The 14,164-nt window shown below is 43.2% G+C and overlaps 1 protein-coding gene across 12 annotated transcripts in view; it reads left to right on the forward strand.

Moving 5' to 3' along the window:
* The first annotated feature begins 13,318 nt into the window (after positions 1 to 13,318).
* The window catches only part of LOC133635116 (leucine-rich repeat-containing protein 7-like), a 396,315-nt gene continuing 395,469 nt past the window's right edge, over positions 13,319 to 14,164 (forward strand). For 9 of the 12 annotated variants that reach the window (XM_062027903.1, XM_062027904.1, XM_062027897.1 and 6 more), the window contains exon 1: positions 13,319 to 13,746. The gene's annotated coding sequence lies outside the window, so the exon portion shown is untranslated. The remainder of the gene's footprint in view (positions 13,747 to 14,164) is intronic. The other 3 variants (XM_062027901.1, XM_062027910.1, XM_062027905.1) reach the window with 1 other exon arrangement.

A 14,164-nucleotide genomic window follows, 5' to 3' on the forward strand; every position in this document is an offset into this window, starting at 1 on the left:
TCCATCCATTTCCTACCGCTTGTCCCTTTTGGGGTCCCGGGGGGTGCTGGAGCCTATCTCAGCTGCATTCGGGCGGAAGGCGGGGTACACCCTGGACAAGTCGCCAACACAGATAGACAGACAATATTCACACTCACATTCACACACTAGGGCCAATTTAGTGTTGCCAATCAACCTATCCCCAGGTGCATGTTTTTTGGCGGTGGGAGGAAGCCGGGGAGAACATGCAAACGCCACACAGAAAGATCCAGAGCCCAGGATTGAACTAAGGACTACTCAGGACCTTCGTATTGTAATTTGGTTTAGTATTTCATCTTCTGATAGATTATAAAATAACATCAATATAATGTGAACAAACACTACAGAGTAGACTCAATTACATGTAAAAAAAAACTGAACAAAAAAACATGTATTTTATGCCAAAAAATATCTGTACTACGTACGTCCCTCAAGCTATGTACTAACATCATGTGGATTATATACTCAGTGGCCTAGTGGTTAGAGCAGGGGTCCCCAAACTTTTTGACTCGGGGGGCCGCATTGGGTTAAAACAATTTGGCCGGGGGCAGGGCTGTATATATATATATATATATATATATATATATATATCAGTGGCGTGCAGTCACTAGAGGCAGGGGAGGCACGGCCTTACCTGCCATCATGGAAAGAAAAAAAATTAATTAAATTTTTATATGTATCCAGTGATTATACTAAAGTTATTTTCCATTTAACTTCACCAGTTTTAGATTATTTTTATTTTTATTTTCACATTTGCCGTTCAAATACTGAGAAGAGATGGTGCGGTGATCAGCAGCCAGTTGAGGCACGTCACTGATTTGTGCCTCAACATGGATTGTGCGCAATGACTCGGCTAACTGCTGGCCTGCTGTGCAGTGAGACTGTATTGCTATATGAATTATATTATACATTTCCATAGTTTAGTTAGCTGAGGTATATGATGTACAGTGTATTTTGTCAACAACTGTATGTGTGTAACATATTTCTTGTGCTGAGCAATCAAAACTGGAGGCTCGTCTCATAACCCCGCCTCCTGGTGCCAAGCACCTCCGCCGCAGAATGCACCGCCCGACGGGAGCGCCACACCAACCAAAGCCCACACCCACACCCTCCACGTGCAAGACCGAATCCACCCAAAAAAAGTCACTTAACAAGAAGCCAAAAAGTGCAAGAACAACAATGCTCACGCGGCGCGCCGTAGGAGCCGTGAACAGGGACACAACATTAGGTACACCTGCAGAATGCAGCGCGGATTTCATATTTCATTCATTCACAACTCTTCCAACACGAACACCACTGTTCCCGCACTTATAAGTAAAGGTAAGACCATAATAACGTTTTTTTTAAATTAAATGTGCTTTTTTGTGTGCTACAGTTTGTAAGTGTAAAGTTAAAGTTAAGTATACCAATGATTGTCACACACACACTAGGTGTGGTGAAATGTGTCCTCTGCATTTGACCCATCCCCTTGTTCACCCCCTGGGAGGTGAGGGGAGCAGTGGACAGCAGCGGCACCGTGCCTGGGAATAATTTTTGGTGATTTAACCCCCAATTCCAACCCTTGATGCTGAGTGCCAAGCAGGGAAGAAGGCTGGTATGAGCTTTTAAACATAACCCATTAACTGCTGCCAATCAAATGGTGAATAAGATACTCTTTAGGGTTCATATGTTTGTAAATCTGACTGTGATGAAGTCAGTGCCTCACCTGACATGAACCTCAACGCACGCCACTGATATATATATATATATATATATATATATATATATATATATATATATATATATATATATATATATATATAATATATATTAGATATATATATAATATATATCTATATACTGTATATATATATATATATATTATATATATATAATATATAAATATATATATTATATATATGTATATATATATATATATAGCGCACTTTCCGCATGCGCGATGATGTCACGTTATCGATGAGCAGGGATGTGCACATGATTATAGAGGGGCAGGGGCTCAAAGTCAGAAAAGGGCAGGAATTTTTTTTATGGTCATAATGAGTTAATTCACATTATCATAGGCTTGGAAGACATGAAAAGCAACAAAACACTGGTTTATTTTTAGGCTTTTTATTGTTAAAGATAAGCACTTTAATATTGAACATTGAACAGTGCAACATGAACTTTGAAAAAAAATACAAAAATAAATACCCAAATGAAAAAAACTTCAATGTGAAAATCTGTCCTTCTTCCCTTAACTTGATGAAAACACCATCAAGTTGTAACTTATGGTCTTTCTCACTTAATGCTCAGACTAAACAACTGAAACGCAATACAGGGCCAAAAATATGGACCAGGGGCCAGTAGAGGGCTGTATCCTTTCTTTTTTGGCATTGTGCTGCAGGCATAATCAACATGAATCAAGTTTAAATACAGATGGCAATATTACTAACAGATAACCTACATCTTATATCCCCAGAATGCTGAAATTATTATTATTTTTAATAATAATAATAATAATTATTATTATTATCATCATCGTTATTCTTCTTATTATTATCATTATTATTATTATTATTATTTTGTTAACCCACACAGTAATAGCAAAGTCACAATAAACTTTAGATCTAAAACTCTACTGTGAGAAAAATGTGATCCGCCGTAAACACAGTGCATTTTATTTAGAAAATTAACCCGGTGTTTTATTTTGTATTTTGAACACTACTTCCTGTCCCGCACGATCCGCTCTGCTCTGTGCGGACTTGATGTGCCGTGCTCAATTGATGCGCCGTGCTCCGACGTCCGGCAAAAACAGAAGCTGACACATTGAATAATAGAATAATACAGCGTTTTTCTGAAATATTACCCATATTAGATGCTGAATAAGTGGACGGCGACTAGACCATAACTCACAGGTTCAAGTTGCTCCACTGTCACTTCTCAGGGGCGCAGTTGGCTCTCTCTCCTCTCACTTACTCACTCACTCGCCCTCTCTCTTTCTCTCTCTCTGGCGGAAGCGGCAGGCTCAAACAACCCGGTATTACAAGAAAACGTGGAGTTTTTGTACCGCTGTTTTTTTTTACATCCCTGACAGGAATTTATAAATGTTGTTTAAAAAAAAACAAAAAAAAACACACACAGGCAGAGGGCACTTTTTAAGACGAGGCAAAAAAGGGCAGGGGCTCAAGCACCCATAGGCCCTATGTGTGCACGTGCCTGTCGATGAGAAAATGCATTTTTAGACAATATGATTTGCCCGAGCGGCTAGGAGACACCGTGAGTAGCAGGCGGTACAAAGTGGATAAGAAAAGACATAATTTTTAATTGTTTATTTATTTATTTATTTTTTAAAAAATTTTAAATTCTTTTTTTTTAAATACTTGGGACTTCCTGCGGGCCTGATTTTAGATGTCGGGTCGTAGTTTGGGGACCCCTGGGTTAGAGTGTCCGCCCTGAGATCGGTAGGTTGTGAGTTCAAACCCCGGCCAAGTCATACCAAAGACTATAAAAAAAATGGGACCCATTACCTCCCTGCTTGGCACTCAGCATCAAGGGTTGGACTTGGGGGTTAAATCACCAAAAATGATTCCCGGGCGCGGCACCGCTGCTGCCCACTGCTCCCCTCACCTCCCAGGTGGTGATGAAGGGGATGGGTCAAATGCAGAGGACAAATTTCACCACACCTAGTGTGTGTGTGACAATCATTGGTACTTTAACTTAACTTAATGTATAGACTTGGCATCGTACAAAACTTGTGAATTTAGACTCATCTTATCAATTAAAAAAGAAAAAGTTAGTAGAGGATATGTATGAAACAACTGGAAATATGTGATGCATTACAATGTACAATGTTCGAAATAAATTGAAACTGAACTGAACATACTATTTATAATCATTGACATCGCTAATAACACGGAAGTGCTGCCTCTGTCAGAACAAGGCACAGAGCTCCGCCCCCATGCGCTCTCCCGCGCTATGAGATACAAAATATTTCAGGGATACAGAATTTCGCACGACAACTTTGTGATTCTATCACCAAAAAATACAATGAAAAGTATCGGAATAATGTCAAAGTCAATGTCGGAATCCCCCTTGAGGGCCCCTTCTACAGCCAAAAGTCTCACATGCCTAATAACGCTGACAAATAATGAATAATTAATGGCAATGACACTGTTCTTAACCCCCCACAAGGGGGCGCTCACAGCCGCCAGCACATTCTTGGAAGAGTCAGTGCGCTGCCACTCGTTGTGACGTCATCTGAACTTTTGCTGACTGCACGTCGAAATACGGTCCAAAAATGAAACACACTTACCCTTCAGAAAGCCAGAAGTGGAGAAAAAAACAGCAAAAGAACGGTAAGACTTATACTTTGTGACTCTATGGCCTTAGTGAAACTACTGCGTGCACGCCCTCCATCCACGCTACCGCGTGTCCCTATTTGGGTCGACCTAGCAATCTTAAATTGATTCTCTTGACACCAGTGATGATGAAGGTACAGTGTAATTATCTTATCTGTCAGACTACCTGTTTTATAATATATTACAGTAAATGTTACATAAATACCGTGCAAAATCCATACGGTACAGACATTTAACACTCAATGTCCATTTAGTCACTTATGGACATTTCATATTTTCATATGTAGGGCCTGTGCTAATTAAGTAATACGTGCTTAACTGTTGCACTCTGTTAGGCTTGTCCCGATTCCTGATACCAACATTGGTACCGGTACCAAAATATATTTCGATACTTTAATTTTCGAAATAAAAGGGGGCAAAAAAGAAGTAATTATAGGCGTTGCAATCACATGACCTTGAGGTACTTCGGGTTTCAGGAATGGCCTAAGCCCCATTAGGCTACTGTTTATTTACCTTAATCAGTGCAGATTGAGGCTTATTTTGAAAGGTTTATAGACAAATATAAAAGCGATCATGAAAAAAATATTTAAAATGGAATGGAGTGGAATTTTACACTCTTAAGAAAAATACTTTTCAAAAAAGGTTTAAACAATTTATCATCACTAGGAGGTTACTTCTACCTCACTTCACTTGACACCTGTGGACAAATGGGTTAAGAAGTGTCAAAGTTGCCTCAGCCAAAGATCCATGAAGTCCTTTTCAGCTACACGGCCACTTGAAGTGATAGCAGTTGATTTCAGCGTGTTAGAGCCGGCTTCAGATGGCAGGGAGAATGTGTTGGTAATAACAGACATATTCATCAAATTCACTCAGGTTTTTCCCACACGGGCTCAGAAAGCATATACAACAGCTAAGATTATCCTAAAAGAGTTGTTCATGAAATAGGGTGTCCCTGAGAGACTTCACTCAGACCAGGGGAGACATTTTGAGAGTGAGATCATAAAATAACTTTGTCAACTGTATGGTGTAAAAAGGACATACGCTACAACCCATCACCCACAGGGAAACACACAATGTGAGCGTTTCAATGGGACAATGCATGACCTTTTGCATACGTTGAATATTTGCCAGAGTTGACTTGTGCCTATGTGACACCTTGGTATGGAACCCTACCTGCCAGTAGATGCATTGTTGGGTCAGGAGGGGTTAGATGGGAAAGATAATTGGTTAGCATTTCATCAAGAAAGGTTAAAAGATGCCCATCGAAGAGCACGATACACATTTTTTGGCAAATATCGGATCGGGACATCCCTAGTGTCAAGGTTGTCAACTGTTGGATCAGTTCAGTCCTCTGCAATGGCACCTGTGGTTGAGCATACTGATTCAGGATCAGAGGTCGGATATGTTGTGATAGAAGAAATGACTTATCGACAACCCTCGTCAGAATAGTGGGGAACCGGAGAGTGTTGATTATCTGGAGCCTGATGTTGCCGTACCAGCATCCAATCCGCCCGAACTATTACATTATTCAACTGCCCCTGCTACTTTTTTAGAGGCGACTGGAAGCGGGCAGGTCCCTGGGTCCACTCCGACACCACGTCAAAATCTGAGACCCAATGCCAGGATGCATGTACATCCACATCACCTCTCTAACTCGACTTGTAATGCTATTTCATTAAGTCAAGAAGCCCTGTCTGAGTTGCTGACGAGTTTGGTGTGGCATTTTTTAAGAGACGCAGAGAACAAAGTCAAGGTGTAGTTAAGTAACTGAGGACATTGACTTTTTTTGCAGGGGAGGATGTAGCCAGGTGGGAAAAAAGGCATTTTTACAATGTAGTTTTGAGAGGACTCCACTAGGGGTCAGTGTGGCATCTGTGGTGTGTTTGCAACTTTGCAAAGGGGTAAGACTGCGAAGACGCGAGAGTTGGATGAGAACCAAGAAAAAGGAAGTTGTGTGTTTGAGTGAACTCGTAGCTTCAGGAGGTACACTACCGTTCAAAAGTTTGGGGTCACATTGAAATGTCCTTATTTTTGAAGGAAAAGCACTGTACTTTTCAATGAAGATAACTTTAAACTAGTCTTAACTTTAAAGAAATACACTCTATACATTGCTAATGTGGTAAATGACTATTCTAGCTGCAAATGTCTGGTTTTTGGTGCAATATCTACATAGGTGTATAGAGGCCCATTTCCAGCAACTATCACTCCAGTGTTCTAATGGTACAATGTGTTTGCTCATTGGCTCAGAAGGCTAATTGATGATTAGAAAACCCTTGTGCAATCATGTTCACACATCTGAAAACAGTTTAGCTCGTTACAGAAGCTACAAAACTGACCTTCCTTTGAGCAGATTGAGTTTCTGGAGCATCAAATTTGTGGGGTCAATTAAACGCTCAAAATGGCCAAAAAAAGAGAACTTTCATCTGAAACTCGACAGTCTATTCTTGTTCTTAGAAATGAAGGCTATTCCACAAAATTGTTTGGGTGACCCCAAACTTTTGAACGGTAGTGTAAATATTCCTAATAAATAAGTGTTATGCAGTATACCAAATGTTCTGTAGGGAAATGGTGGTGGTATTAGTTTCATATGTGTGGCTGTGTGGTTTGAGGAATCATTTGGTTACTTTTAGGAAAAAACAAATATTGGCGATCCTTCAACAATCTTGCTAGGATTGCAGTCATTGTAACATTTAGTGACATAGGTCAGATTTTTTGTTAGCTACAAAGGATACATATTCACAGTGTTGTGCATGTACTGTATCTTTATGTATCTGTAAATAGGTACCACTTTTAATGCAAAAACATGTGAGTACCGAATCAAAAGTGCAATGACTTTAGCTCGCTCATCTGGTGAGCCGCCAATGTTCAACTTTTCCAGATGGGACCTCAGTTCACGTGCTGGTAAACTTTCCTAAATGTGATGCTCGGCAAAATAGTTATCAAGCACAGAACACAAAACTACATGTGGGTTTTTTTATTCTGAAAGGTACATTTTGGTAGTTGAACCCTGTATAAATGAAATAATAAAGGTTTAGGTCTGGGTATTCTCACAAGTTACAAAGGAGGTGTTTCCTTGAAACAAAACACCTTATGTTCTGAAACTATCAGGAGTAAATTATATTTAATTTTGGTATGACACGATTGTAGCTTAGATAGACTCCAGCACCCCCCGCAACCCCAAAAAGGACAAGCGGTAGAAAATGGATGGATGGATGACACTCCATCCATCCATCCATCTTCTTCCGCTTATCCGAGGTCGGGTCGCGGGGGCAGAAGCCGAAGCAGGGAAGCCCAGACTTTCCTCTCCCCAGCCACTTCGTCCAGCTCTTCCCGGGGGGTCCCGAGGCGTTCTCAAGCCAGCCAGGACAGATAGTCTACTCAACGTGTCCTGCGTCTTCCCCGTGGCCTCCTACCGGTCGGACGTGCCCTAAACACCTCCCTAGGGAGGCGTTCGGGTGGCATCCTGACCAGATGCCCGAACCACCTCATCTGGCTCCTCTCGATGTGGAGGAGCACCGGCTTTACTTTGAGCTCCCCCCGGATGGCAGAGCTTCTTACCCTATCTCTATGGGAGAGCCCCGCCACCCGGCGAAGGAAACTCATTTCGGCCGCTTGTACCCGTGATCTTGTCCTTTCGGTCATAACCCAAAGCTCATGACCATAGGTGAGGATGGGAACGTAGATCGACCGGTAAATTTAGGGCTTTGCCTTCCAGCTCAGCTCCTTCTTCACCACAACGAATCGATACAGCGTCTGCATTACTGAAGACGCCGCACCGATCTCACGATCCACTCTTCCCTCACTCGTGAACAAGACTCCGAGGTACTTAAACTCCTCCACTTGGGGCAGGGTCTCTTCCCCAACCCGGAGATGGCACTCCACCCTTTTCCGGGCAAGAACCATGGACTCGGACTTGGAGGTGCTGATTCTCATCCCAGTCGCTTCACACTCAGCTTCGAACCGATCCAGTGAGAGCTGGAGATCCTGGCCAGATGAAGCCATCAGGACCACATCAGCTGCAAAAAGCAGAGAACTAATCCTGCAGCCACCAAACCAGATACCCTCAACGCCTTGACTGCGCCTAGAAATTCTGTCCATAAAAGTTATGAACAGAATCGGTGACAAAGGGCAGCCCTGGCGGAGTCCAACCCTCACTGGAAATGTGTCCGACTTACTACCGGCAATGCGGACCAAGCTCTGAAACTGATGGTACAGGGAGCGGACCGCCACAATCAGACAGTCCGATACCCCATACTCTCTGAGCACTCCCCACAGGACTTCCCGAGGGACACGGTCGAATGCCTTCTCCATGTCCACAAAGCACATGTAGACTGGTTGGGCAAACTCCCATGCACACTCCAGGACCCTGCTGAGAGTTTAGAGCTGGTCCACAGTTCCACGACCAGGACGAAAACCACACTGTTCCTCCTGAATCCGAGGTTCGACTATCCGGCTTAGCCTTCTCTCCAGTACACCTGAATAGACCTTACCAGGAAGGCTGAGGAGTGTGATCCCACGATAGTTGGAACACACCCTCCGGTTCTCCTTCTTAAAGAGAGGAACCACCACCCCGGTCTGCCAATCCAGAGGTACTGCCCTGATGTCCATGCAATACAATAGAGGTGCGGAACATGGTCCACTCGGACTCAGTGTCCAGCACTTCCCTTGTGACGTGTTCAAAGTTCTTCCGGAGGTGGGAATTGAAACTCTCTCTGACAGGAGACTCTGCTAGACGTTCCCTGCAGACCCTCACACTGCGTTTGGGCCTGCCAGGTCTGTCCGGCATCCTCCCCCACCATCGCAGCCAACTCACCACCAGGTGGTGATCGGTAGAAAGCTCTGCCCCTCTCTTCACCCGAGTGTCCAAAACATGAGGCAGCAAATCCGATGACACAACTACAAAGTCGATCATGGAACTGTGGCCTAGGGTGTCCTGGTGCCAAGTGCACATATGGACACCCTTATGTTTGAATATGGTGTTTGTTATGGACAATCTGTGACGAGCACAAAAGTCCAATAACAAAACACCACTCGGGTTCAGATCCGGGCGGCCATTTTTCCCAATCACGCCTCTCCAGGTTTCACTGTTGTTGCCAACATGAGCATTGAAGTCTCCCAGTAGGACAAGAGAATCACCGGGGGAGCACTTTCCAGTACTCCCTCGAGTGTATCCAAAAAGGGTGGGTACTCTGAACTGCTGTTTGGTGCGTAAGCACAAACAACAGTCAGGACCCGTTCCTCCACCCGAAAGCGGAGGGAAGCTACCCTCTTGGCCACTGGGTTGAACTCCAACGTGCAGGCTTTGAGCCGGGGGGCAACAAGGATTGCTACCCCAGCCCGTCGCCTCTCACTGCGTGCAACGCCAGTGTGGAAGAGAGTCCAGGCCCTCTCGAGAGAACTGGTTCCAGAGCCCATGCTGTGCGTCAAAGTGACTCCGACTATATCCAGCCGGAACTTCTCCACCTCGCACACTAGCTCAGACTCCTTCCCCCCAGCGAGGTGACATTCCACGTCCCAGAGCTAGCTTATGTATCCGAGGTTCGGACCGCCAAGTGCCCTGCCTTGGTGTGCCCATTGATGGGGGGACCCACGTTGCCTCTTCGAGCCACGAGCCACCAGGCGCTCGCCATCGTGCCCCAACTCCGGGCCTGGCTCCAGAGGGGGGCCCCAGTGACCCGCGTTTGGGTGAGGGAAATCTGAGTCTCGGTTTTTGCATTTCCATAGAGGTCTTCGAGCTGCTCTTTGTCTGATCCCTCACCTAGGACCTGTTTGTCTTGAGAGACCCTACCGGGGGGCATGGAACACGCAAACTCCTCTACCATGATAAGGTGGCAGCTCAGAGAGGAGTGGTATGACACTATCAAATAAAATTACTGCACTGGCTTCTTGCCCTGTTAAATACAAGAACATTAGTTTCTTGGTACATACATTTGAATATCAATTTACAGTAAACTGTACACGCTTGAAGAGATGTTTACCTTATGTGTCCAAAATCTCCTGAATGACCTTAGAGATAGCAACAAAAGTGTTACCCATTCACAGATACATAAAGATACAGTACATGCACAACACGGTGGATATTTATCCTTTGTAGCTAACAAAAAATCTGACCTACAGTATGTCTCTAAATGTTACAATGACTGCTTTGCTAGCAAGATTGTTGAAAGGATCTCTACTATTTGTTCTTTCCTAAAATTAACCAAATGATTCCATCCATCCATCCATCTTCTTCCGCTTATCCGAGGTCGGGTCACGGGGGCAGCAGCCTAAGCAGGGAATCCCAGACTTTTCTCTCCCCAGCCACTTCGTCCAGCTCTTCCCGGGGGATCCCGAGGCGTTCCCAGGCCAGACGGGAGACACAGTCTCCAAATGATACCTCAAACCAAAAAGCCACACGTATGAAACCACCACCATTTCCCTATAGAACATTCGGTATACTGCATGACACTTATTTATTAGAATTTGCAATTCGATGGCAGTAGTATATGGACAACGGTAAGTAGTCTTTGTCATTAAGCTGAATCTTGTCTTTTGTTGCACCCGAAGAGTGTTTATACTGTAAGTATTGTAAGGCTGCAGCTAACGATTATTTTTCTATCGATTAATCTATAGATTATTTTTTCGATTAATCGGTTAATCTATAGATTATTTTTTTTCGATTAATCTATAGATTATTTTTCCTTTTACCGATTATTTTTTTATTTAAAATGAAGATGAAAAAATAAATGTAGGCCCGTTTTTTCAAAAGGCATGGCTTTTATTTACAAAAAAAAAGAAGTATGGCCACTCAGTCAACATTGACAACAACATGACTAAATATTCTGTAACAATGTAAACATTTAAAACTTTTAACATTTAACAAAATTAAAAGTAGCTTATTTGCTTTTTAATGTGCAAATATAAAAGTCAACATCCAGTGCAAATCTTAATATTCTGCAATAGTATAAGCATTTCAAAATTAAAAGTATTGCTTATTTTGCTTTAAAATGTGCAAAAATAAAGATAAACATCCAATACAAAAAAGTGCAAAACGAAATATTCTGTAACAACAGTGTAAACATTTCAACAAAAGTGAAAGTATTGCTTATTTGCTAAAATGTGCAAAAATAAAGATAAACATCCAATACAAAAAAGTGCCAATCTAAATATTCTGGAGCACTGTAAACATTAAGTATTGCTTTTAAAATGTGCAAAATAAACATCCAGTCCAACACAGTACACAATAACCAATTCTACTCATTCCAGTGAGTGTCTAACAGTTGTAATGAAGAAAGGTTAGCATGTCTACATGCTTTGGTTCTTTTCTTGTTTACAATATTCCCAGCAGCTGAAAATAGGCGCTCAGAAGGGTTCGATGTGGCTGGAACTGAGAGCTAATTAGCCTTCACCTCAAGCCAGGATTGCGAGTGAGCTGAGCTGCAGTTTAAGTTTCTAGAAGGTCAACGGGCTCATAGTGATGTTACTAGTAGTTGACTGGGTGGTGTTTATTATCATTTGGGGAGAGTCTGCTGCCTGATGCTCACCTGCTAAACACCTATCTGCTCCACGCTGAAGCGCTGACTACATGCGCTCTGAATACGCACTGCTGATTGGCTGATAATGCTTCGTGTGTACCAATCAGATGGTTGTGTGGGTGGGACAATGCTGCGTGTGTACCAATCAGATGGTTGTGTGGGTGGGACAATGCTGCGTGCTGAGACAGAGGCAGACGGAGCAAAGCAGCTTGTTAAGACTTTAGCTTTAGCTTAGAAACTCGTTCGGTACACCCCCGTACCGAACCGAAAGCCCCGTACCGAAACGGTTCAATACAAAACACGTACCGTTACACCCCTAGCAGATACAAATGACACATTCATGTTTTTGTGTAATGATGACAACGTATGCTCGCACGGACGATTGACTAGTTGATGGTTTTCTTTTCAAATGTTCGTTCATAGCCGTTGTGCTGCTATGATAGGCCATTTCCGCTCGACACAGTGTGCATACAACAACATTATTAGGCCGTTTATTGAAATACTCCCACACTTTTGACCACTTTTGGCATGCTTTTCCCCCCTCGCTCGCACCGCTCGCATCGTCTTCTTTGATCGTCTGCTTTGCGCTTCGCCATGACGGTAGTGTGATGTCATTATGCGACGCGTCGACGCACAAAAACGGCGTCGACGTATTTACGTAACCGATGACGTCGACTATGTCGACGCGTCGTTTCAGCCTTAAAGTATTGTACTTATTACACAGTAGCTGTTTGATTGTATTGAGCATCTTAGTTGTAGCTTTCATTACCAAATTTGGAGGTGTTGAAATCACCATGCAATAATAATTAATGCTAATCAGTAGCATTTCTAAGGCAAATCCAATGTAAATTAGCATTGAGCTAGCGCATTTTTAAAAGTGGAATCTTACTGTACGTTCAAATGTTTTCTATCAGGCATACTTGCTTTGTTGGTGTGGAAAATTGCAACATTACCTACAGCAGTCCGACTGTGTCCGCTCTGAGTGCTGCTTGCGTGCTTGTTTGCCCACCAAGTGTTGGAGTCGGGTGAGTCTGTAGCAGGACGTGATGTCATGTGCAACTAAAGTAAAGAAATATGGCAACATTTGATTTTACGTGACTCGATACCCAGTAGCACCCACATAATTTGGTTGGTGCCTATAAAAGTACTGAAATTGGTATACATCTGTATGTTTTATACTGCAGTGGTGTACAATCCTCTGCCATACTGTCAATAGTCAGCAATTGTTTTGAGTGCTGCTATTACTATACAGATGAGGATGTGCTTTTTGCTGCAGAGAATTAAAATATTCAACACACCTCAACACAGAGAAAGAGAGTTCAGGACTTGAATTCCTTCCTCTCCCTCCCACATCGCCCCTGCCTGGCAAAGTATATGTGCACATTGCCTGTTTGTTGCTAGGCAACTCTAAAATAAAGGCATTGAAGTCAGAGAGGAGAGCGAGACAGAGGGAGAACTCACAAGTACTGCAATCTTTCACTGTTTGTTTGGCTCTGCACATGATCCCATCACAGCTTTCAGGATCCATCTGTGGATCCGTTTAGACTTGTGACTTCTGGTTTGCCATCAGCCCACCAATCATGACAAGCTAGAGGCGGGGCCCGGTGGTTTCTAAGGTTACGTCGTGTGATTGACGTTCAGCCTCCTGCAGCGGAGTGCACAGCAGTGGATCACTGATGCTCCTGCTTCCCTTCGGAGACTGTGGAGAAATCCGGAAATGAGGAGAGCGAGGGATAGAGGAAGAAGGACAATGATTGTCTAAAGTCTTCCAGTGATTTCCTCTTCTCTTTATAGGAAGAAAAAAAAAAGAACGCCAGAGCACTGCAAAAAGCTGGTTGAGGAAAAAAAAAGAGAAGAAGAAGAAGGGCAATTTGTTGGTGAGAAAGCTTTTTATCATTCAATTGTTCATGTTATGAATCATGGGATGCAGGCTCTGACAGTTGTGCATGCGTGGGAGTGAGAGAAAAGACATCCAGGTTGTGTACAGTATCAGTCATGTAAAGGAATCACAAAACTAAATCATATGAACCACAAATGTTTTGTGTCAACTGAGAAGAAGAGGGGTATTAATTACATAATGCTTGTTTTGTCCGTTATGGAGTTACCTGCTATGCAACACATGGCATAGTCTAAACTTCTTCTCAAATTTAACATATGATTGACACCAAAACCAAACTCCAAGACCCCGCGGACTCGGCACTTCTTAGCACTCGTTCGGAGGGTTTGACGTGCAAGTGCATAGCATGCATTCTGCCAGGCTTCCCTAAAACTGCAAGTGACCTCGGGTAAGACGAC

This window comes from Entelurus aequoreus, linkage group LG19 (assembly GCF_033978785.1).
Source record: "Entelurus aequoreus isolate RoL-2023_Sb linkage group LG19, RoL_Eaeq_v1.1, whole genome shotgun sequence".
Lineage (NCBI taxonomy): Eukaryota > Metazoa > Chordata > Actinopteri > Syngnathiformes > Syngnathidae > Entelurus > Entelurus aequoreus.